This window comes from Mastigoproctus giganteus, chromosome 1 (assembly GCF_048544385.1).
Source record: "Mastigoproctus giganteus isolate SK-2022 chromosome 1, ASM4854438v1, whole genome shotgun sequence".
NCBI lineage: Eukaryota > Metazoa > Arthropoda > Arachnida > Uropygi > Thelyphonidae > Mastigoproctus > Mastigoproctus giganteus.
Genome location: NC_143575.1, coordinates 86,226,688 through 86,250,626, shown reverse-complemented (window position 1 = coordinate 86,250,626; position 23,939 = coordinate 86,226,688). Strand labels below are relative to the sequence as shown.

At 36.9% G+C, this 23,939-nt stretch overlaps 1 protein-coding gene across 4 annotated transcripts in view; it reads right to left on the bottom strand.

Annotated features, from left to right (window-relative positions):
- The window catches only part of LOC150090966 (uncharacterized), a 308,945-nt gene that overhangs the window by 159,913 nt on the left and 125,093 nt on the right, over positions 1-23,939 (bottom strand). Inside the window, exon 1 of one of the 4 annotated variants that reach the window (XM_090373655.1) lies at positions 8,026-8,163. The exons of the other annotated variants lie outside the window; for them this stretch is intronic. The gene's annotated coding sequence lies outside the window, so the exon portion shown is untranslated. Of the gene's footprint in view, positions 1-8,025; positions 8,164-23,939 lie in introns of those variants that run through there. 4 annotated transcript variants of the gene reach the window in all.

The window sequence follows — 23,939 nt, the reverse complement described above, 5'->3', positions numbered from 1 at the left end:
AGAGAGAGAGAGAGAGAGAACTAAAGCTAATAAACAAAAGGAGAAAACCCATGGGGGTCACCGAAGGACTTTCAAGGAAGTGTCCTTCAAAACTTCATAAACAGGAAACAGTGTAGACCTTTACGAGTTCTCAATCTTTATGAACGCACAGACGAGCTAAACTGGTCTAAATAACACCTCAATACAGCTGTTGACTACAACGAACGCTGTTCCAACTTACCATGTGTCAAAAACGCGCGGTTTCTTCCTGCTCCCCATCACGACACTTTCCACATCCTTTTACCCGGCCCATCCTATCCCACCATTCCGGATCATCAGGTGCTATGCTATCTGACAAGTGTCCTCTGACACTTGTCATATAGCATAGCACTTAGTGATCTGGAATGATATCTGACAAGCTGCTTTTCTATCAACAAAAATCACGGCTACTGCCTTAACGGAAATCTATTGACAGAAACCTCCACAGGATAGTAATGTTTGTAAAACCTCCTCTTGTATTTCGGTTTTAGTTGTTATTCACCTTGGTTTGCCGAGTGGTTCACTTAAGGAATTTCCCTTCGTTTAATAACTTTAATTACATCCCCCCCCCCATAACCTAGCAACCCTCATCCACATCTTACTCTGGTCTTTTAGGTGTTAACAGTATTCTGCCTAGGGTTTACTCCCCATTTTCCCCTTCTTATAATTATGCCAGGCTGCAGCCTAACATAAACCTTCAGCAAGACTTCCAAGTTTTTGCCTATAAATAAATACTTTTCTTCTTTTTCCTTTTCTTATCTTCCCTTTTGCTGGGCCCTCTAGTGGAGGGACATTTACTTCATTCTTTGTGAAATAATCACCGTCTTTTAAGGAGGCCCACTATATTATTCCCCCCTCAGGCCTGATGACGCTACTCATAAGTTTTAGAATACAGCCTAGTTTATACCAGCATTGCAGTGCTTATCATCTAGCGCGGCTCTGATCTCCTAATTAGCAATTCTTATGAAGACTCGTATAATTTTATTAATTTTATTGAAAGTTCAATAAAATTTGAATATCATCTACATAACCATTTATCACACTGCACTTTTATAGGTTTTATGCTTAACACTATTAACCTGTAAAAACTGACAGAATTTGGGCTACCTATCAAATGTTTGAGGGATGCACGAGGCGGCCAGTTTTACACCCCTAAAGAACTGGCAAACATTTGAAATGGTAAAATGAGAAAGTGAAGTGATCTAAGCAAATTTTTAACGCTGAAAAGAATCCAGAAGGCGGGTGACATTATCACCGTAACAGCTGTCATGATGACATGTTCACCAGACACAATAACAAGGGTGTTATTAGTAACTAATGGGTTCAATCCCCCCCTCCACCCCCGGTCGCTTGTAAGTTGAAGCGGGTCTTTGTTTCAAAAAGAGTTTATAAAATGTAAGAACTTTTATAAGAAATAAAATATTTTTAAAATATGTATGTCTTAACATATATTTATATTTAAAGTACCGATATTGAGAGAGCAAAATTTCGGTCAAAATATTGAGATTCAGTTACAGCTATGGCTAACAGGAACGGTTGCAGCAGAACCAGCAAGAGGTATTTCTGCTCCTGAGACAGTTACTCGAAAGTGCTCCCATACTATTCAATTTCTCAACTGTTGTGCCTGGGGGAATGCGCCTCGATCGCGACATCCTTGTCCTGACTTCTGTAGCAAATTAGTATTTTTTTTTTTTTTTTTGTGTTTTTGTATGGGCGGCTCCTAGAACAGAAGTTCATCTCCGCCTCGTTGCTCTGTTCAGTAAAGTAGCAAATTAGTAGTTGAATCCTGAGGGCATCAAAGAATGATTAGGATTGTATGAGCGCACAGACAAGTCAAATTGGTCTAAATAACATCTCAATACAGCTGTTGACTACAACGAATGTTATTCCAACTTACCATGTGTCAGAAATTGTCCACTCAAGCTATATTTACACACAATTCCATCACATACGATTGTCTACAAGCAACAGGGAAAAAAAAAAGTGGGGCAAAAATCACCATAACTGGATGGAGATTTTTGCCCGAGGTTCACAGAATTCTAGTTCCACTTCGTGAAGCTGAAAAGACCTAACAGCACGAAGTTACAAACCCATCAGACCCGAGTGCTGGAAACAAAAATTCATACTTGTGGACTAACGCCTGGATGGTGAACATCTATTTAAACAAAATAGACACACACACACAATCGGGCTGGCAATAAAAATCTTTATTGAAAATTTCACGATATGTAGAAAAGACAAGATCTGTTCAATACTGCTTAAATAAGATTTTCTCCACCTACACTGGTTGGTAAAATAGTGAATTAGAGGCGTGGAAGAACAAAGATTCAAGGACTTGTACTAAATGAACTGCATGTTAGTTGGCATCATAACGACGGTCAAATTTGTTAGCACAATTTTTTTACATTATTAAACACCACGCAAAGCGTTTCTGGAACAGAAAAAACAGCAGTACCAGCACTCCGCATCACGACAGACCACCATTGTACCAGCTGGTCCAACTTTATGTAACAGGTGCTTCTTTCGGCTCCATTCTGCAGCACTGCATTGTTCTCGTTTATTACTGTCATGTTACAAGAACCTTTAAAGTGACCTTGAGAAGTCGCCACTCCACGTGTGCGTGAAGTCAACGTTCTGTCTCTTAGCAACAGAGATTTAAAAAAAATAATAATAATAAAAAAGACTGAGAAAGAAAGGGGAGAAGAAAAAAAGATAAATGAAAAAATATCTACAATCGGAACAGACAAGCAAGGTATAAACAGGATAAAGTAATTTATAAAACTCTTATATTAAGCGATAGCTTACAGAAAAATTCTGGACACATCGTTTAATTAAAAAAAAAAAAAAAATGTATTAAACTTAATCCATAATTGTTCAATACCCAAAACGCCCACACTGTTTTGGCGAAATTTAAACATTATGATTTGCTGAAATTACGGTACCTAGATTCTGTGAAACTCAGTAATCCCTACTTTAGTAGCAATCACTGCATTATGATCACTGTTAGTAGTAATCATTCGAAGAATATAAATATAATAGAATGAATCGAGTGATATAACTACTGAACTATTCGAATGATTTGCTAAAATCGAATGAATATATTATAATCTCTCGGTTATGCCCATCATTATCTAATATTTTTCGTGTTTCGGATCAGCCTATAAATACTTTAAAACCATAAATGGTTCTCCCACTGCCAGATTAAGGCATGGACTAGCAGGGCAGTCGCCCGAGGCGCCATCCTTACAGGGGAACCTGAAGAGCAAGGGAAAGATTTTTTTTTTTTTTTTTTTTTACAAAATCTTACGCAGCTTTCTAGGATATGCAGAGGGCGCCAAAATAATCTTTCTGTCAGAGGCGCGAGACTATCTTAGTCCGGCCCTGCCCACTAGTGGCGCAATTTACCACTGCTTTCTAAAAAGACCGTTCGCCCCAAGCCAAATCTAACGATTCTCAGGGTCTACGGTTCGATTATCTCATTCGAACACATATTTATTATTATTATTTATTTATTTTTTCGTTTGGACACATCGTAGTACATGCGGGAAAATGAGCAGTTATTCGTTTAAATTTTATATTTATTTTAAAAAGTTGTTACGACATTCCATGTTTTTGTCCAACAAAATGAATTGTAAAAAGACAGTAGATTGCTTCTATTTATACATGAGTAAATTTACTTCTTATGGTCGCATAACAGGTGAATTTACTCATGTGTAATCAGCAGGTAAATGGTTGAAAGTTGCACAGGAGAGGCTCACTTAACTACAAATAGTCTGTCATTGTATAAAAATTCCTCTTGAAGAATCACAATTTATTAATTCTGCGTGACTGACGTCGTCCACTAAACTATAATTATTTTTAAAACCTTTTTAATGAAAGAAATAAAAACATTTTTGCATTAATAATCTATTTAGTGTGACTTTTACCATTTTGGTACCAGCCAAAGTTGGGTGAAGTTAATGTGTTTCACACGGATCAGTTTATGTAACAAAAATTAACTGCGAATTCAGCAGCAGAAGACGTGTGTCCAGGGGGTGAAAAAAACCTACCGAATAAATTTTTAATTTGACATTTAGGAATTTTCAATAAGCTAATAAATCACAGCTAAAGTGCCAATCATGATACCAGTTCTGACAAGCTTTACATCCACCCAGTCTTTTTTTTTTTTTTTTTTTTTTGCAAGAATAGTTTTCATCAATCATCCTGAAAAATGAAGTTGGAGTATTAGATGTGCCTTTAGTCCTATCCTTTTTATTTGGAAAAGGTTTCTTTTTCAGACCTGTGTCATAGTTTATTCTGTCTCCAACTTAAGTATTATCTTTTTGCAAGGTGACACTCTGTTGCCAGTCGTCTTTTGTTTTGGTTTCATTCCACATTTATCAGTATGAAATGCAGAATAGCCATTTTCTGCCCGCCAACTAACTTCGATCACATGGCTGAATGATCACATGGTTGTTTTGTAAATGACATCGCTAATGTAACTTACTTAAATCCCTTTATAAAGCAGATGAAAATCTTAACTCCATTCAATTATTCTGCCGAAGGGAATTTTTATTACAATTCTTGAAATATCACTGAATTAAAAGGTGTATGATCTTTATTGAATGTTAGTCACTAGTTCCAACATAGCATCTTTGAAAACTTTACCAGAAAGCAACATATCTTTCGGTAAATGTCCTGCTTTCACAAATAAAGAAGAATTCAATTCTAGAAGAGTCACCACCATTTTTTGCCAAGGGCAAAAAATCTTCTCGGTCCGCCTCAGTTATTTTAAAATATTTTCACTGCAGGTTGTAGATGTAACAGTAGGCTTGATCTGCATGGTCGGTGACGTTCTCTGAGAATGTATGCTGTAACTTAACCAGAATTGCCCATGCTTTCCTAAGTGGATCGATTTCCGAAGCCCATGCTTTCCATAGCCGAAATGGATTTCGCTGTGGCCACTTGGCGGTCTGTTGTTTTGCTGAAGGCGCAAATTGCCGACCGGGCTAGCCGGGTGGGTAAAGTGCCTGCCTAGCAACCCAAAGGTCGCGGGTTCGATTCCCGCCTCGGGCTTGGATCAAAGTACTGCAAAAACCTTGGGAGGTGCATTATGGCCACAGAAGTCTATTCGCCAACAACTACCAAAAAAAAAAAAAAGGCGCAAATTCGTATTCTTCGATATCATGATTCAGCGGGCATAACTTCTCCGAAAACTCCACATGGGCGCTCTCCATCTCACAGATATCTTGGCTAGCAAGTGTTAAGCGAAGTAAAGAAGAAAAACATCAAGGTTGTAAACTTTTAATTGCTGTAATCACCAAAAAAAAAAAAATATATATATATATATATATATTCGCCTCCATGCAGTTTTTCGGGACGGTATCGTGACATATGATGGATACAATGCAACCTAAGTCCAAGGTAATTATGGCAACAAAGGCACATGATGTCAGTGGATATAGAATGGAATTTTCTTAAATCTGCGGCAGAAGACAGTTTCACTGTGACAGCAATGGAGCAGTATGGCATTTTAGAATCTCTAGAACATTCATTAGTGCGGTGCGTGATATGATTCCCCCAACTCAAGAATAACGCTTATTTTGGAACACTGCATCCAAAACATTTTGGTGACATTCAATTTATTACATTCCGTAATAAATATCCAAATAGGACTCGAAAAACATTGAGAATTGTACTTGGACCACTGAACACAGTCTTTGAAAAGTTCATCAAACACAATAAAAAGAATAAATACATGTCTGCTGCATGAGCAAGGTCGACAGTTCCAGCATTCTATAACAGTTTTAATTGAATTCTGTATTCATTTATAATAAAATTTTGTTTATTGCAAACTGGATTGCATAACCCTGTATATATTTTGTCAAGGTTTTAAGAACTGCAATTCTTATTTTATATAATATAAAAATAATGTATTTAAAGATACAATGCACAAGGCATAATTATATATGAGTTTTAAGTAATTAACTATATAATATTGCATTACCAGGGTACCTGCCCACCCGCCGATGATACGCTTTGAAACGGTGCCGTCTGGGTGCTGGTATCCACTGAGAATAAATAACAGTAGTCTTTTCTGCCAGAGAAATGTTCCTTATTCAAAGCAGTGCAATATCTGGTATCTCGTTGTGAAGGCAGCCACAATATGAGATACAATTAAAACGATGCCGTTTACACTACATACGTAGTTTAAATTTATGGATAAACTATAGTGTATCTACAGCGATATTATATAGTTAATATAAAAATAAGAAATTATTCCAGTTTAGATTTCTTACAGATATAGCATAAAATTGTTGTGGGGGAAGGCAGCTAAAACCAGTTCGAAAACAGCAGAAGTCGTGGGGAGAAACTATATGAACTTGCTACTTTAGTAATAGCGATGATTATCTCTAAAAATGAGAAAGCATAAATAAATAAATTGTTTACAATCCAGAATAAGCACATGAAATCAGAAGATGAGATTTGGTAGCACAAGGTGCCTGCCCACATTTTCATACATGGGCTCATATTTCATTCTGACATGACATTTATGTATTTTTATTCATTTATTTATTAAAATTCAAATGAAGAAAGATTTAGTATTTTAACTCCCTTGTATTATTACAGAATGAATTAAATGGAGCATAATGCATTATAAAAGTCCTTACTCATAGAGAAATTGTACATCATCAAATATTCAATTGCATTCCGTCTTTGAAAGATTGCTGGATAGTAAAAGAAGTATACAGGTTAATAATCATATAAAACACCACAACAGGTTCAATAACTAATTTTATTCTATAAAGAATTTACAAGATAATATTAGATTATTAGGCCTAATTAAGTAAAACGAACGTTAAGAATTATTTGTTTCACTGTTCACTGCTAAGTATCGAAATTAAAATTAAAAGATTTTAAGTCTCCAGAAAGAAGATTTTTGGTCAAGGGAGAAATCAAACAAATTTCATCAAACAAATCAGACAAATCAAGAAAAATAAACAATCGTAAATAACCCAATTATTTGTAACTTAAATTTTCTTATGAGTAAGGATTTTGGAAACACCCTGCATTAAGGATGCTTGGAAGTAGTGTTTCCAACATTTCTCAGATACGGACCACTTTTATATCTGAGGTAGACGCCACAGACCACAAAAAATATATTAAACTATGCATGCAAAAAATTAACTTTTTTTTTTTTTAAATACAGTGATATATACTCATACTAAACATATGTAGTATATATTAGAAACAGGAGTGTTGCCTACTGCAAGAAATCTGTCATACTATCAAGTCCCATGGACCACAGGTTAGGAAACACTAGTTTACATATCTGTGGATGTTAGTCAACTCTTCCTCACAGCTTCAGGAGAGAATGGAAGAACTATAAACTGCCGGGAATAGACAAGCAGCATTTTTTTAATATGTAATTTTTTTGGGTAAACACATTAATGATACAGTGGAGAAAATTTATTTGCAAGAAGTGTAGGGAGGGAAACAGTAGCCAAAAGCAACCACAGAATAATCTTCCCAACGCATCCAGAGAAATATTTTTAAATTAAAATGTTTCACGTTCAAATCCTTGGTTTAACTCTGCATTGTTTTCCCGATTCAAAATAGTTACAGTGCTAATATCGTACAGTGTGTTAATATATAAAATTTTAAAATGCATGTTTCCGTCAAAGCGTATTTGATATGCATAAGACCATATTAAATCACGCTATATGCTGGGACGACCAACTACTTTTCACAGTGTTCCGCAGTTTAAATATTCAGATACTGACTTGTTTATACATGCAACGAAAGCCTTCTGCACATTCTAGCTCTGAGAAATTGGACGCAATAAACTGGACGGAACGAGTCTGCAATCCAACCCGATTCTTTTGGTTAAACTTCTGCATCCAGGGCCAAGGTGCTAATGAATGAAAACACATGCAGATCCCGATCATTTTTTAACCAGCAGAATTTAACCTAATGAACTCGTTACGAACTTGGTGATCACAAACACATCAACAAAGGCCTACTTACTCTGCTCAGCCATGCACAGTTCCTTTTGTTGGTTCTTCCTAATCACATATACGTTTCATCTTTAACACACGAACTAAAGATTTTCCATTACATTCGGGATGTAAAATTTGTCCATTAGTTGTATCTTCGTACACGTGGGATGAGAAGCAATACGCACTTCGACGCCCCCACACACAACGCGCTATGAAACAAAGACTACAGCTGACGATAGGGTGAAAACCACTGTCCAGACGAAGGTCAAGTCAAGGAGACACCAGCAGGTAAACCTGTTTTGAGAACACGTGACCCTGCGCTCTCCCTTCTCTCATCTAAACGACAGCCTCACTCCGTAGGCCACTGCAGTATGAGCTTGTTGTATGCTTTCCAGCCACATAAAAAGCAATCTGACACTGTATTTGAAACACATGGGAGGCAAATGGTCATGTCCAAACATTCATTAATCTTTGAGAAAACCGCAGATCCCTTACGAAATTAAATTATGGGATTACGTTGTTCGTGATTTAAAAAGAGATATCTCTAATAAGGCGCAAATGAAACCTTCTGAAAGGAAAAGTTTTATAAAATTAAATTTTGCATTTCGACTTTTTTTTTTTTTTTTAAGCAAAACCGGAAAGAGGAGGACTGCAGCTTTGATGGGTTGGCATCAAAGTATTTTACTTTTAAGCCATGATGATTTAAGGTCGGATCCAGGAGGGGAGAATTCATAATGTATACTTATACTCTTATTTTAACCCCCCCCCCACAAAGCATGTTCTCACCTGGTATGTTTCTGCATTATTTGTAAACAGAACAACATAATTTAAGGCTGGAACGGCCATAGGCTAGTGCTTAGAGTCTCTAAACGTCGTGTGTTTAACACTTATTTGAGAACGGATTTTAAAAAATCTTGATAAATCCATCCACCCCATATCTTTCTTTCTTTGTTTCCTTTTGTAATTTTCTATTGCTTCTTGAAATCATGACCAACATTTGCTTTTATGACGCGCTTCTATAGTTTCCTTAACCCCAGATTGCAGTTTACGCCACTTTGGGCGTGGTTCTAGGTGCTGTTGTGCTTTCCAGGGTGAATATGTGACTTTTCATTTGTATTATTCCTCTTTATCGTTATTTGTTTAGGCTGATTACAGCTAGATTTCAGGAAGTAGTAGCGCCTCACAAGGATGTTGCAGTTTTCAGCTAAATTACCATGTTTAGACAGCAAGTGTTATTGTTATTTTAACTAATAATCTTACTCGATCAACTACATGTCGTAATTTAAGAAAAAAAAAAAAAAACTTTTATTAGTTTCAGATAGGATAGCACAGGTTTTACTGTTTTAACAGTTTCGCGTTCTTCCTAATTTCTGCAGTCTCTCTTTACCATCGGCTTTACCCCACGTTCTTCGTTATGGCGGCCCTTGTATTTATTTGTCTTTCCAATTTCTTAAGCTTTTTACTGCATTTCGCTCTTGTTTATAATTTAAATAATTTCAATTAATATTACACAACTATGTGGCTAGCTAACTCAGCTACGCCTGAAAAGTCTTCTACCACCCTAAACATGTTCCTAGCATAACCGAGGACCCAACCTATAGAGCCATGGTAACACCTCGGTCGCAGACAATGTGACATTAATCCGCAGTACGAATTTCTAGATTAATTCAGACAGCTGAGGTCACAATGAATCAAAAAACATACAATACGCGTATTGTATTCTGAGATCGCGTTATGGCGAGGTTTATGTATGTGGAAAATATATTAATCGCTGGTTAAACATAATTTGCTCAAGTCCTGTTTCTCGCGACTTGGTTCTTCCTCAGAATGCATATGGATATTGTTCTGAGGACGTATGGACTATATGTTATGGACGTATTACAAAAAAAAAAAAAAAAAAAAGCAGAACTGTAGGTTACACCCTTCCCACCTGTCGGAATAGTCTGAGTTTCGAACCGGAAGAATTTGTCAGATCTTCGAATGATCGGATATTCTAAAATGATTTATCGAGACATCCCAAATTTCGTTAAAATGTAACCAATAAAAATTTGGCAAATTATTGTTATTTCTCTGTCTGTCCGCATGTAATAACTCGACTAATAGCGGATGAATTTTCATGAAATTTCATATTTGGGCCCATAGAAATATCTGTCAGGCCTTCTCAAATTTGGGACTAACAGAAATCCAGCTATTATTATTATATATATATATATATATATATATAATAATAATAGCTCGCATGACTGCTAAATATGGTTGACAATATAATCAAGCTCGCATAACTGCTAAATACGGTTGACAACTGCATTCATGATTTATTGTAAACGCCCTCTAACCTGGTGGCCGTGCTGGAGTATAAACAAGAACATTAAAAAAAGAAAACGTCGTAACATCATAATTCTGGAGAACACTCAGACATTTCAGTTATCCCCAAGTCCATGAGTTGAATTTAAGAGGCACCATTACTCGAATGTATTTTGGTTTCTGCGTGTCGAAAACAGGTGTCTAAGAAAATTTCAACATGCCATAACTATGTTATTGTTTATGCTTCTTTGGTAAAATGTAGGATTTTCCTGGATGCAGACAGTTAAATAAATATACATTAGAAGAAGATCTATATTTGCATGAGCCGATCTATATGTTAGTCACTAAGAATTTTCAATTTGAAGCACATTCCCCTATCGGATGGACTTGTGCAGCGCCTGCTTATTATACGCGTTCTGGTTCTGTATTAACCGCATGTATAGCCTGCCCTTTTGCTTCACGGAAGAACTATTATTAGATCTTTTAGAGGAACAAGCCCTTCCTAAGAAATCACTTGCATTTCCATCTGCCTGTAAATTACTCAAGTTGTTATGCATTTGCCATGAAATGTTACAAGTGTTCTAAAGATCGGTTTGTCTGTTTTTTCATAATGAAACACAGGATGGCAAAGCTTTTTCATTGACTACATTACTATTCCCCCACCTGAGAATGATTAACCGAGCACTGAATGAAAAACAGAACTAAACAGATGTTCCATCATACCCTCTGGCTAAGCTAATATTTCCTTGTTGGCTCCTGAACTCGTGAAAATATCCGTTTGGAGAGGAAAACAAACCCTCTTTCCACTTCTGGAGGGACATAAGAAACTTTACTGAACAGGTAAACGAACTCATTACCACAGAAGTATTACCTTGTGAGTTTCAAGGTCATCCACCTACCCGTTTAAGCTTTCTGTCCTCGTAGAGTTATCATGCCCTCTGGTAGAGAAAGGCCATTTACATACAGGTATCCTGTACACCGCAAGCCTCTAATGATCTGCAGGATCGTTTGGCTACCGGGCACAGTTAACGGGTCTCCGATAAACTGACTGCTATCATTTCATTAATCTGACCAACGAGATAGTTCAGAATGTAGCTACACCACACCCGGGTATAAAACATACGGTTTGGACAGAGAATGGCTGGTTGTCATTCAGAAGACTGCATGCGGAAGTGCAGTGTGTTTGTGTCTCTTGCCTTTACGTGCACCGGGGAATTCTTATAGATGATTATGCGTTAATATAATGCCAACTTGCTGTTTCATCCCACGAAATAAAAGGTCGCGGATCAGAAGTGCACGAAATTTGCTCTGCTTAAAAATGCATAGAGTAATTGGAATTTGAATTGCAACTTCGTGTGAAAGGAATTCAGTATTTATTCTACTTTAAAACCAGTCGTGCAATATCAAATGCCTTCACCACACTGCATACCCTTGCACCAATTCCAGAAACTACTTTTACTTCTGTTATTATTCACAAGGGCGCAGTCAAACCGGGCCCACCAGAGCGTCACTTCGGTACTTTTTTTTTTTTTTTTTTTTTTTTTAATAACCAGGGCGCATCCTCTCTCAGTTATTATTTTTAGATTCTCCGTCGATTTTTTCTCCGTCGATAAATGTCTGTTTTATTCCAGGCTCTTTTGCGTCCTTGACTTTGGCCAAAGTTTTCTTTCCCATTTTTTTATTTGAAAGTCTGTGAAATTCCTGAGAAAAAACCCTGCACCTGAAGCCGGCTAACTTCTTTCTTATCCAATTGAAAAATACCTTTGCAGAGAATTCCTCCAATCTTCAATGGAAATCAAAGACCTTTTCCAAATAGAGTGCATATCCTTACAGTTTTCTTATACGTGTTTACATTTCCATGTAAACACGTATAAGAAAACTGATTGCGATGTAGTGACGAATTATAAAAGTTCAAATAAAAGAAAACGCAACATCAACGAACTTTGCTCTTCGCAAAGTGTTCTTTCATAATCGATACTTGTTTAACATTATTTTAATTGACTTTTCAATCTAATATTTACGTATTGCTTAACTGTATTAAATTATAATAATTACAGTGGTTAATTATACTTATTGTATATCATAACAATACCACTTACTCCCTTAGTGGCAGAAATGGCTTCTTATTAGTCATTTAATTCGCAAATTAATTTATGTGAGAATTTTCTTAATAAATTAGTCCAGTGAATTGAAAAAAAATTTATAGCATCCTTCCTGTGTTACGTGCCCTGACCAACAGAGTAACCAGGATTTTCTTCTGGAGGGAAGAGGGGGATGAGAATCGTGGCCTCTGCTTTGACTTGAAAAAAACTACGCAGTTATTCTATTTTTTATTATTTTATTATTATTATTATTTATTTATTTATTTATTTTTTAATATTGGGAGGAATGAATCAGATGACCTTCTTTTCCTTGCGGTTCTGGCCTAGGCACTATTTTACGTTTTATACTAGAACGACATTAAATTATTTTTTATTTATTTATTATTATTATTTTTTTTTGTATCTATACTGCCCACTAAAAGTATTTGAACTTGAAAACATTTACAGATTGCTGCAATGAATATTAAAGGGTACATACAATCAGAAAAAGGTACTGGGGAAATTGAAAAGTTTTGGCCTACCATATATTTCATTATTTGAAAATATTTATATTAAATACAATTTAATAAATATTTAATATTAAATTTATTTTTAATTGCAAAAATTTATATGCTTGTAATCTAATTTTTTGAGTAATATTTTAAATAGTATTATTTATTATTATTATATTTTTTTAAGGTTTAATGCAACCCCCTACGAATAATTATATTAAAATTCTTCTGGCTGCAGTCACGGGGTAACAAACATGGACACAAGTAGACACATTCCGAAATCGCATCCATTACATTGCCACAAGAAATGAGCAGCCCAGTAACCGTGCTGGTATATTTGCTGCAACAAAACATTTACAATGAAGTCTGTAAACTCTACTAGCACAGTGACCGTACCAAGTACTGTATTAAATAAAAATTTATTGACGTTAAAAACGTTATTCCGAAAATTTTGTAACGAAAAACCGTCATGCGAGAAGCGTTACGGAAGTGACGTCATCTTCAGCTTCCGCCAGAAGCGAATTAATGTAACTTTGTATTGTTGGAATCATACTTGTATGATAGCAACAATAATTTATCCTCTACTGGACCAAATTTAATGGAATTTTGCACTGGAGGAAAAACTTTCAAACCTCTGCAGTAATTTTTCCAGGATAGTGGAAAATATGAACATGTGATCGAGGAAATTTTCTCACGTAATAAACGGGATAATGTGGACATATAGCATATCGTTGGAAAGCTAAGGAATTCAGAAACAGAAATATTAAGGTTTTACGATACAAATAAACTCTGAGGCTGAAAAACAGTTCTGCACATTTATGAAAACATTCTTCAACTTGGACATGTCATCAGATGTTTCAATAAATACTACACGTAATGGAACAACTATAGATGGTGTATTTATCGTGAACTAAAATTTCATCAGTTATACAGTACCTGTATATCCTACTGTAGTCATCAGAGACCAATACTTTCAGTAACCGATATGTAATTATTATTAATAAAATAAAAACATTGTTATATTATTATCCATGAATTTCGTTAATATCTGAAAATTAAAACGTTTTTAACGCCTGCCGATGACTCTTAAATGTAAAACACGTTAAATATGCTAGCGGCAAGACACGTTATGTACCTAGTGCAGAATTTTTTTAATTTTTTTTTTTATTGGTGACGCGAATATGATGAATAGGTGTCTTATTTCGCACAGGCCAGTTTAAATATTTATTGGGGCCTCTGTAATTTAAAAAATTATTTAGATGCAAAGTAGTATTCCAAAATAAACATTTCGTACTTAATGGGAAACTTCCATTTTAAGAACTGCCCTAATAAATACGGCATTGCTTCTACAATACCACTACTATCAACGAAACTGTCTTCCACTACCTGTCTAAAAATATCTCATTCCTCATCCGATGACATCATAAGCTCTGTTGCTATAGTTACCTTGATAAACTGCTGACCAGTGAGTTGAGCGAAACCTATACATAACTGAATTTGTACGTGCATATAAGAAAAATGAAAGATAAAACCACGAATTAAAACATAGGGTTGGGTATAATTAACACCCACGAGAGCAGCAATTATTTACCGATACAGCACAGTAATCCGTATTGCTATTCACAATGAACTATTCATATATGTTTCGCAAGACACAAAATAAAAACTAGAACATCCATTACATAACCAATCGAAATTGCAACACTATTTTGCCTAAGCCGATAAATGAATACTCTCGCAAGAACCTCAAACTCGTAAGGGATTGTAGACCTATTGTGTACTCAGTACGAAAAAAAAAAACGTAACCTCTAATGAGAAACACTAGAAAAAACTGCAACAGTAGTTATAAGGTAAAACAAAAGAGATATTTTTTTCTCCGCAATAAAATCGTTAAAAACTTAACGATTGACAGATATTGCTAATGACAAACAACAAAATATCTTTGAATACAAGATGCCATAACACCGCTACATCTGTTGAGGATCGTTTCAATTTAAATTGCCAAGTCAACATACAGAACTGTTTGTTAACACGTCCATACGGAAAATTGCTCTAAAATATACTGAGTGACCACTATTGTGAACACCTATCCTTTTCATGAAATGAAGAACTCTTTTCACTAAAGCGTTTAGGGCAGAACTCTTTTCACTAACAGCATCACCTGTTCGCACCTGTGCGGTATAAAGCAGATGGGAAGACACGTAGTGACGCTGTATGTATGCAATTCAGTGCAAGAAAATGGTCAAGATCAAATTGACTTTAAACGTGGCATGGTAGTCGCCGTTAGACACATAAGTATGAGTATCTCGGAAACTGCAACCCTGCTGGGATCTTCTCTATGATTACGTCTCGAGTTTATCGATCGAAATTGGTCCATTAACCAAATAACATCCAGCCGAAGGCGAGCCGGACTCGTGTATGCGACATGCTAACGAACGCTGACAAGACTTGTGCAAAGTAAGCAGAAACAACGGAACCGGGTTCCATTCAAAATCCCAAGAAGGCAGGGTTACAGTGAACCTAGGAACATCAACACTGACCAGTGGAGGGTTGGAAAAACGTTGCTGGGTCTGAGAAATCCGTGCTCCTGCTGATGGGGGAGGGGCGGAATAAAGGCAAAAATAGCATGAGCCCATGGACCCATCCTCCAAGGTGTCAAGCTGGTAGAGGTGGTGTAAAGACTGTTTTCGTGGTGTACATTGGGCTCCTCGTTGCCAGTGTGGCAACATTTGGCTGACATAGGCGCATCCCGTCATGGCTGCAGCGTATCCATCTGCAAATATGTTCTGGCCTTGTGCATTATCAGAGAGGATAATCTACCATGTGTACAAAGCCAGAGTTGTATAAACTGGTTCCAAGAATAAGAGACCGAATTAAGACTGCTACTGTTATCTGACGTCTAGCTACTCCAGTAGCTAGATCTCGGTACAATGACCTATGGGATGAAATGTAAAGAGCTCTTCGGGTTAGAGATCTGAAGCCAGTTATCAAATTTGCAACAACTGTGAAGCAATTCAATATAACCCAACATCCCTGTGGGACGCTTTCGACATCTCGTTCAGTCCATGCCACGACGAATCCAGGCTGTTCTGAGGAGAAAACGAGAGGAAGGGGGTCCTACTCGCTATTTAGTAAGTTTACTTAATAAAGTGACCACTAACCGTATATGGATTCGGAATTTAGAATGGTCGTTCGCCTCAACAGAAAACTGGAGAGTCTTGTACTGGTTGTCAATCGTAATGTTTTGAAATTAAAAAAAGGGGAAAAAAACACACACATATATATATATATATATATATATTAGCGTTTTTAAATTTAAAAATTCTTGAATTACTGAAGTAGGCCATTTTATGAGCGGTCAGCAACACAGCCCCCGTCTTTGTGATTTCCACTCTAACATAAATTCACAGCTTCACAGTATAAGCAGTCAAGTCCCATTGAGAGAATGAATTACATATCAATCTGCTATATTTCCCCTTTACAGGCAATTATAATTAAATGCACTACTACGGACAGAAAAGGCTTTTTTTTTCTGAAATAAATCAGAGAGGAAGAGTGGTGGATTTGACACTTTTGAGGGCCCTAAGCGGGAACTCCTATGATACGGGGGTATGTCGTAAAAATACACGATTATATACACATCTGCTCATGCGGGAAAAAAAATAAATAAGGGAAGTGTATTTTTTATGAATTAATTAAATTTGAAATACACTGCAAGCGAATATCTTAGTGTTAAAAAATGATGGCAGCTCTTTACATCATGCCTTGAATATACGGCAATAATTTTTTGAAGCCCACTAAATGTGGAGACCTCCCAATAGCTCAAATCCATGGAGTTAATCTACGAATTAATCAGTTAGCTGTTGAGCGGTGCTGCTTTAAGCTGTCTATTTTAAGATGGCTTTTTTCTCGCCGGTGTACTTCTTTTGTTGCATTTCTTCAAGAACGCCTATACCTTTTATAGGCTAGAACAACAGCACGTTGCACACAACAGAAGCGTAACGCGATACAGCCTATAATAATGACCAGTTCACAAAAGTTCCGACCTTCACACAGCAGCGCCTAATGAGGGCGCTGTAGGTAGCTTCAAGACGACAATGGTACAAGGCCGGCACGCAAAATGGATGCCTCACAATGGCAAAGTCTTACAACTTCTTCACTGAGAGATGGTAACTTCTCATCCCAGTTTTTATAACCAACAGCAGAAGCCCGATAGATAAACAATAAGAGGTCAAATTTAAACAGGGAGCGACCAGAACGAGGCTTATAACGTTTAGCAACAGTAAGGCTGGATCGAGAGTGTAGTATTGTCAGTTATCTCTAGTAAACAATCCATCAATGACGAACAATAGCCTTTTATATGTGCATTCACTAGCAACGTCAGTGTCGAAAGAATGTACACGTGACACAACGTAGACTGCCGTGGGAACATAACCTAGGCATTACGTGCGTCCAATGTTATAAGTCGCTCTACAACCCTTTGGAAATAAAAAAACGTTTCTTGCATCAGTCCGCACATTCACAGCCAAATCCTCAAAGGATTGACGAAACAGCTGAGCACCATACTGTGGTTATTTACTAACGAGGTTGCCTATTTGCCCCTGGCATTACTGCTGTGAAGGGTCTATTGTATATACCATGTTTGTATACAATAAAGATTATATATATTTCACTTTTCATGCAACCACAGAGTGCAACTTAGGGTGGTCACGCTCACTGCGACAATGTGAATTACAGTTAATCGTTAAAACGCATAGAAAGTGGTGCCACCATTGGGAGGGCGGGGAAACAGTCACAGACATTGGGAATCGTTTCGTCGGAAAGTTTTTCTGTTTTCAAATGTGAAGTGCGCTACAACAATCCCTGATTTAAAGTATGGATTCATACAGAAAAAAGTTACTCTATCAAAAATGGGACACGGTTCAGTAGCCTATAAACTAATGATTTTAGCCTACAACTTAGTAGTGTTGTCATTTATTCAAGAATTTGTACTTAAGTGTTCATGAGTGGTAAAACTATAAATTCTGGGTCCCCTAGACAAATTGCCGAAAGGTCTCCCGCGTGATCAATCAATAACCATTCAAATCTTTTCTTACGCCATACTTTTGTGTACATAAGAAACTATGGCATTTCGATTAAAATTTATATCATCGTTAATTTGGCTAAACAGGTTTGGCCTGCCTTTAAAATGCTTGCACGGGCGTTGGATAACCAAGAAACAGATTTGGATGCGCCTATTTAGTGAGCATTGCCCATAATGTGAATTTAACAAAATGCTTTGCTTAATTTAAATTTTGTAAGGATAGATACTTTGTATCCTAGGGGATAATATTCAACAGTTCCCAATTCACATCACACTGCTAACTCAATGTACCCACTTCTTTTTTCTTTTCTTTTCTTTTTTTTTTTTTTTTTTTTAACTCACGCTGTCTAAAAAGTGCAGAAATAGAAGTAAAGCGATATGTATTTGTTTATAAATTCATGCTAATAAAAAGCAGAATTTCGTATGCTAAAAGGAAAGAGTTATCAAACGCGGTTTTCCAAAATAAAATCCTTCATAGACACATCATGAACTCAATGTAAAACTGGTACTATGTAGTTTAAGTCTGAATATCTGAACCCAGCATTTTCCTTTTTTAGTTAATTTTTAAAACTTATCCTCTGTACTCGCTAAGCAAAACACAGAGGAGACCGCAGAGTCAATGAAAAGCCTTCTGAAGATCACTAGTGCACATTTTTACTCTCTAGAGTCTCGCTAGATTTTCTTTTTATCCTGGTTACGTCAAGGACATCATCGTTAGCATACCTGTGGAAAAGGAACTGCATCCCAATGCTTGGCAGAATACTGGACGTAACTGAATATTACCTTGATGTGTTCACTTACCAACCAAGCTAAACTAAGAACACTAAATTCTGCATGCGCGAGAAATGGAAATAATAAATAAATAAGAACATAAGTAAACGAAATGTTTATTTATGTTCTAGCTCATGGCCATTTTTAATAAGCTCCCACAGCTGCTCGATAAAGGATTGGTGTTTGATCTGAATAATAATTCTGAAGAATCCCATTACGTGGCTTTAAACTGCTATATGGAAGACGAATGCAGCATTGCTCTAAGCTCAGCTAAGTATTGTCAATCCTCAGAGATCTAAACTAGAGAAGAATTAATATCTAAAACACTGGCTCTCTTACTTCAAAGGCGTGTAGACCTGCTTATGAGTTCAATAGTGGTTCAGGTAAGGATCGGAAAAACTGATAGGCTAAGTTAAAAACATATTGCACAGGAAATAACGGTCAGTGGTAATTCATCATGCGAGGGATGTTGTTATAAGAGATAAGAAACTAAATCGTTCAAAAGGTTACCACCTTAAACTGACCGAATTCAATATACTAAATGATAAACAATGATGGGAGAGAGAAATACGTTTGTCATCGTACACGACAAATGAGACAATCGAATCGGAGTGGTGGGGGGTTGGAGGTGACCTACCAGTAAACAGAGATAACGATGAGTTTATGTTAACTTTATAGTGATGATAATCCCGCATCAGATGCAATCACGCCACTGAAATCCCCATTTCCTTGTACGGAACACGTGTTTAAACCTTCCCAACAGTGACCGCATCCACCTGTTCCGGAAGTGACGCCTTGTGATTTGAATGAAGCATGCCATCTGGGAACAAAGAGATAATTCTCGACTTCAGTCGGTTTAAAAAAAAAAAGTTTTAGCATTTCGATAACTAACATTACGACAAGAATTTAAATTGTCACAGTAAACATCGCCTACGGTGACCTCTATCTGCACATCGTTTCACCTTGAAGTCTAAGTAATCTTTCCAACACTTCCTGGGATGCCCAGTGACAGTCACGCATACCTGAAACACGAACAAGACAACGATTTACGACTACTACACTTCGTTTCCATTGTATCAGTCCCTGGATGAATGTGCGACAGTCATCAGACTTGTGTCAACAGCAAGGTCCAGAAGATGTCAGCCCGCTGTGTACTCTTACGTATTACTGCAATAAAACTTCCCTTAACAACAAGTCCTTTGACGTCATTTGGAGTCGCCGTTTTCCTATCTGCTGCATTCGAGTTGTTTCGAAATCTGAATTCATACGCCAGTCACTGACAATAGTTCATTAAAGCAAATTATTTGACTAATTGGCTTTTATACTATATATATTAAATAAATCTGATAATGATAATACATTCTGCTGCTCAGAAATTATTTCCGGGTCTAAAGCCTGAAGGGCCTAATACCTGATGTTTACCACGTCATAAACCTATACCACACGTAAAGCAATAACGTTTCCATTATAGATAAGATAGAACTGTCTGTTTCCTGTAGTTTTCACACTCCAAAATAATTAAAATATACCTATTATGTAAACCATTAACAAAAAAAAAAAAAAACATGGAACATCTGTCACACTTTCATAATCAGAACCTCTTGAAATACTGCATCTTACCACACTCAAGTAATTGTTGTCCATGAAATTGAAGCAGGAACTTCAGAACGTCAATTACTTGGTTAATCATTGAGCTTTTCAATTCCTGGAATAGTCAATTTCCCATTCCAAAGTTGTTTCATTACTAATACGTATAGCCAAACACCATCCCTACACTTTTCCATAGGTTGCATTTCGATCCTAAGCAGCTAGCTATAAATGCATTCAGCAAGGTTAGTCTATTACTATAGGAAGCGCAACACGATCACTCTACTAACCAAGTACTACACTATTCCAATGTAATTTTAACAATGAAATATTATCTTCCAAAAAGGAAAGATATCCCATTCCAGTGGTATTAACGATGGACATAAAAGCTGCACACAAGTAAAGCCTAACTGGTTTCCAATCATTACTGAATATGACATCAAAATAACGCACACATTTTTAAAAAATAAAAAAAAACAAATTTTCTGTTTATACACCGGGACGGCTACACATAGCCAAAGGAGTTTGACAAGATAGTAGACGCGCATATAAATAAATCACCGTATTTTTGTGAAATCATGTGATCCAAACACGTGACGTTCGTAGGTACAGTAAGAAGCAGTATAGCGAAAGAGAATTTCAGACAACTTATACAAAACAATGCAAAAAATCCAGAAAGACTGTTAGGGTACTCAGTTTAATTTTAGAAAGAAAACAAAATGTTCTTTATTAACCCAGGATTTACATTTTCATATTTATATTGTAATATATAAAAGTTATGAAGTAGCAGACGTTAGTGAGTTACTGAATGCAGAGAATACTGCGCACATTGGAATTCACCGATGCTTGAGGAATGTTTATGGAGACATGACAGTCGATATTAGTTAGGCGTTATACAGTATTTGGTTATCAGTGATAGTTGTTTGAAATACATGCCAGGCATCCGCGCACAGTAAAGACGGCGAAAAATAAAGAGCGGACAAACTGATTTTATAACTATGCATTAAGATTCGGGAAACGTGTACAAAAGTGGGAATAGGCTTTAATGCATTGAATACAATTCGGGACAATTTGGGATACAAGAAACTGCACGCCCACCTGGCGTGCAGTTTCTTGTATCCCAAAGATCACAAAGAGCAAATAATGCAAGCTGCAAGCTTGTGCAGATCTTCTAAAGCGATGTGAAACCATGGACGACAATTTTTCTTGATTACATCGTCACCAAAGATGAGATCTGGGTATTTCACTATGAACCAAAGTCGAAGCGGCAGTCTAAAAAGTGAAAACACAAGGATTCTCAAATAAAGAAGAAATTCAAGGATCAGTCATCTACTGGAAAAATCAAATATTCTGTTTTTGGGACGAGAGAGAGAGAGAGAGAGAGAGAGAGAGAGAGAGAGAGAGAGAGAGAGAGAGAGAGAGAGAGAGAGATTATCCTTATGGATTTCCTGGATCAGCTCACTATTTGTAGAAAAAATGAAGAGCTAAACAACGAACTAAAGATCAAATCCAAAGAAGGGAAAATTTCTTCGTTTGACGACAGTACCAGACCCTACACCCGCATCCTGACAAGAAAGACCAAGTCGGATAGACTATTCTGCCACATTCCCCTGTACAGTCACGACCTTGCGCCATCAGACTTGCACATATTTCGTCTTTTGATGAGCGGCCTTCGTAAAGTACACACTTTCCTTTCGGCGTCAGAAATGAAACTTGGAGGCTGACGATTAAATGAGGTAATAAAAGGTGGATATGGAATTTAATACTATAATGTTTTGCTTAAGACAGCAAACGTTACGCCAAAGATGAGCATTACATTCAACAATAGAAACATTCATTTGTTTTAATTACCATTGCAAAGTTGTTACAGTATTAACTAAATTTCATATCCACTTTTTCATTAAATCAGAGGAGGTGGATTTTCTTAAATACAGTACATTTGGTTAATTATCTGCATGAGTGATGTGCCGCAAAACAATACTACCAAACTAATACATATCACTGGTCCGTTTGTTGTGCAAGAATTCATCTTAGATAATTCTCACGTTTCTCCCCCATGGGGGAAAACGTACACGAAAATAATCTTAATTCAAATTTGATTTTAAGTGATGCCTTAATCGATCGCGGCTTCTGCTGGAGCCTGCGATCGATTTTTCCCAAAGTCAAATCAAGAACTTCAGACCAGAAACTGATTAACTCAACACCAAGTGCCGAGGGACATGCCGCCGTAGCCGAGTAATCAAGTGCGATGGTGCATTAGTTTAGTTTTGGTTTTTATGGCGCATCAGCGACTAAGGCTATAATGAGTCAAGTCCAAGGGGGTGCATAAGTACATGCGGTTTGAGTGACCATGGTTCAAGCCCGCGTGACTGCTAAATACGGTGCTGGTGCTTATAATTCTGCCTTGTGAACTCCTCTGACTGGGGGGGGTCATCCTTGAATGTAAACAGAAAATTTATTTTTCAGTGAAAAATAAAAATTTAGTTCTAACTCGAATCTAGACCATTCCACTCTATTGCCTCTTTCAAGAAAATCGAGTAAGGTCACCAGAAGTGGTAGTAGTACAGAGCTTTATAATTAAGACTTAAACCAGATATGTTCTCACAGCGTGGAGGAAAATAAAAAGACTAATGTCCTCAAATTGGAAGCAAAACAGAATCACTCATATCCTGAGCTGGAAAGCAAACAAACTTCATGGCTTCCTGTTTATTTCCAAGTGTTGTGGCCTGGAATAGAAGTTGGTAAATATTTATTCAAATAACAGAAAGAACAAACTTGTCATCTGTTGTGGTCCATTATAAAGCAGGAGTTTAAAAAACTTACTGTTCTATTAGATCCCACTAGCTGCGTCTTGGTCTATTACTTCATAACGAAGATAGCACGTGATTTGTGTATTTGTTAAACTTCTTTTTGAACTGTAAAACAATGTAGTTCCGGTTGGTAATATCAGTACAGCTTGACTACTAAACTAGCAAGGATGTTTTGGTTAATGTAAACGGAGAATAATTTTAATAATGAAACACATTATTAAAATTATTATTAATTGACAATTATTATTTATACAACTAGGTTTAAAGGTAAACATGATATTCGAAGGAATGCTAAATCACAACAAGTATTGGCGCCTCCGTAGCCAGGTGGGCATGAGCAGCAGTGCGTAGCACACGCTTCTTGATTAGACCGGGGTTCGAGCCCGTGACCACCAAATACGGAGGATGCGGAAAGTTCAGGGAATGGCCACCGCATATCCCGGAGCAATATAGCCTTAGTTGCTAATGCTCCTAAAAGCCAAATAACAACAAGTATTAGTGGTGGGTGTGTGTGTGTGTGTGTGTGTGTTCATTCATGGGCGATTTGCATGTGATGCAAGATGAAAAACCTGGAATAACTGTAACTCACAGGGAAAAATTCTACTTTATCCGCATGATCCTGCTTCGCTCGAAGAGAACTTTCCTCCAATCGTCGACGGGACTTGAACCCAGACCTTTCCAAACGATGAAAGTGGTTAAACCACTACTTTATTAGAATATTTCCCTCGTAAAATGATTGGCTGGGGGGGCTCATTGCCTACCTTAGTCGTAGTGCAAAATTCATATGGTCTTTA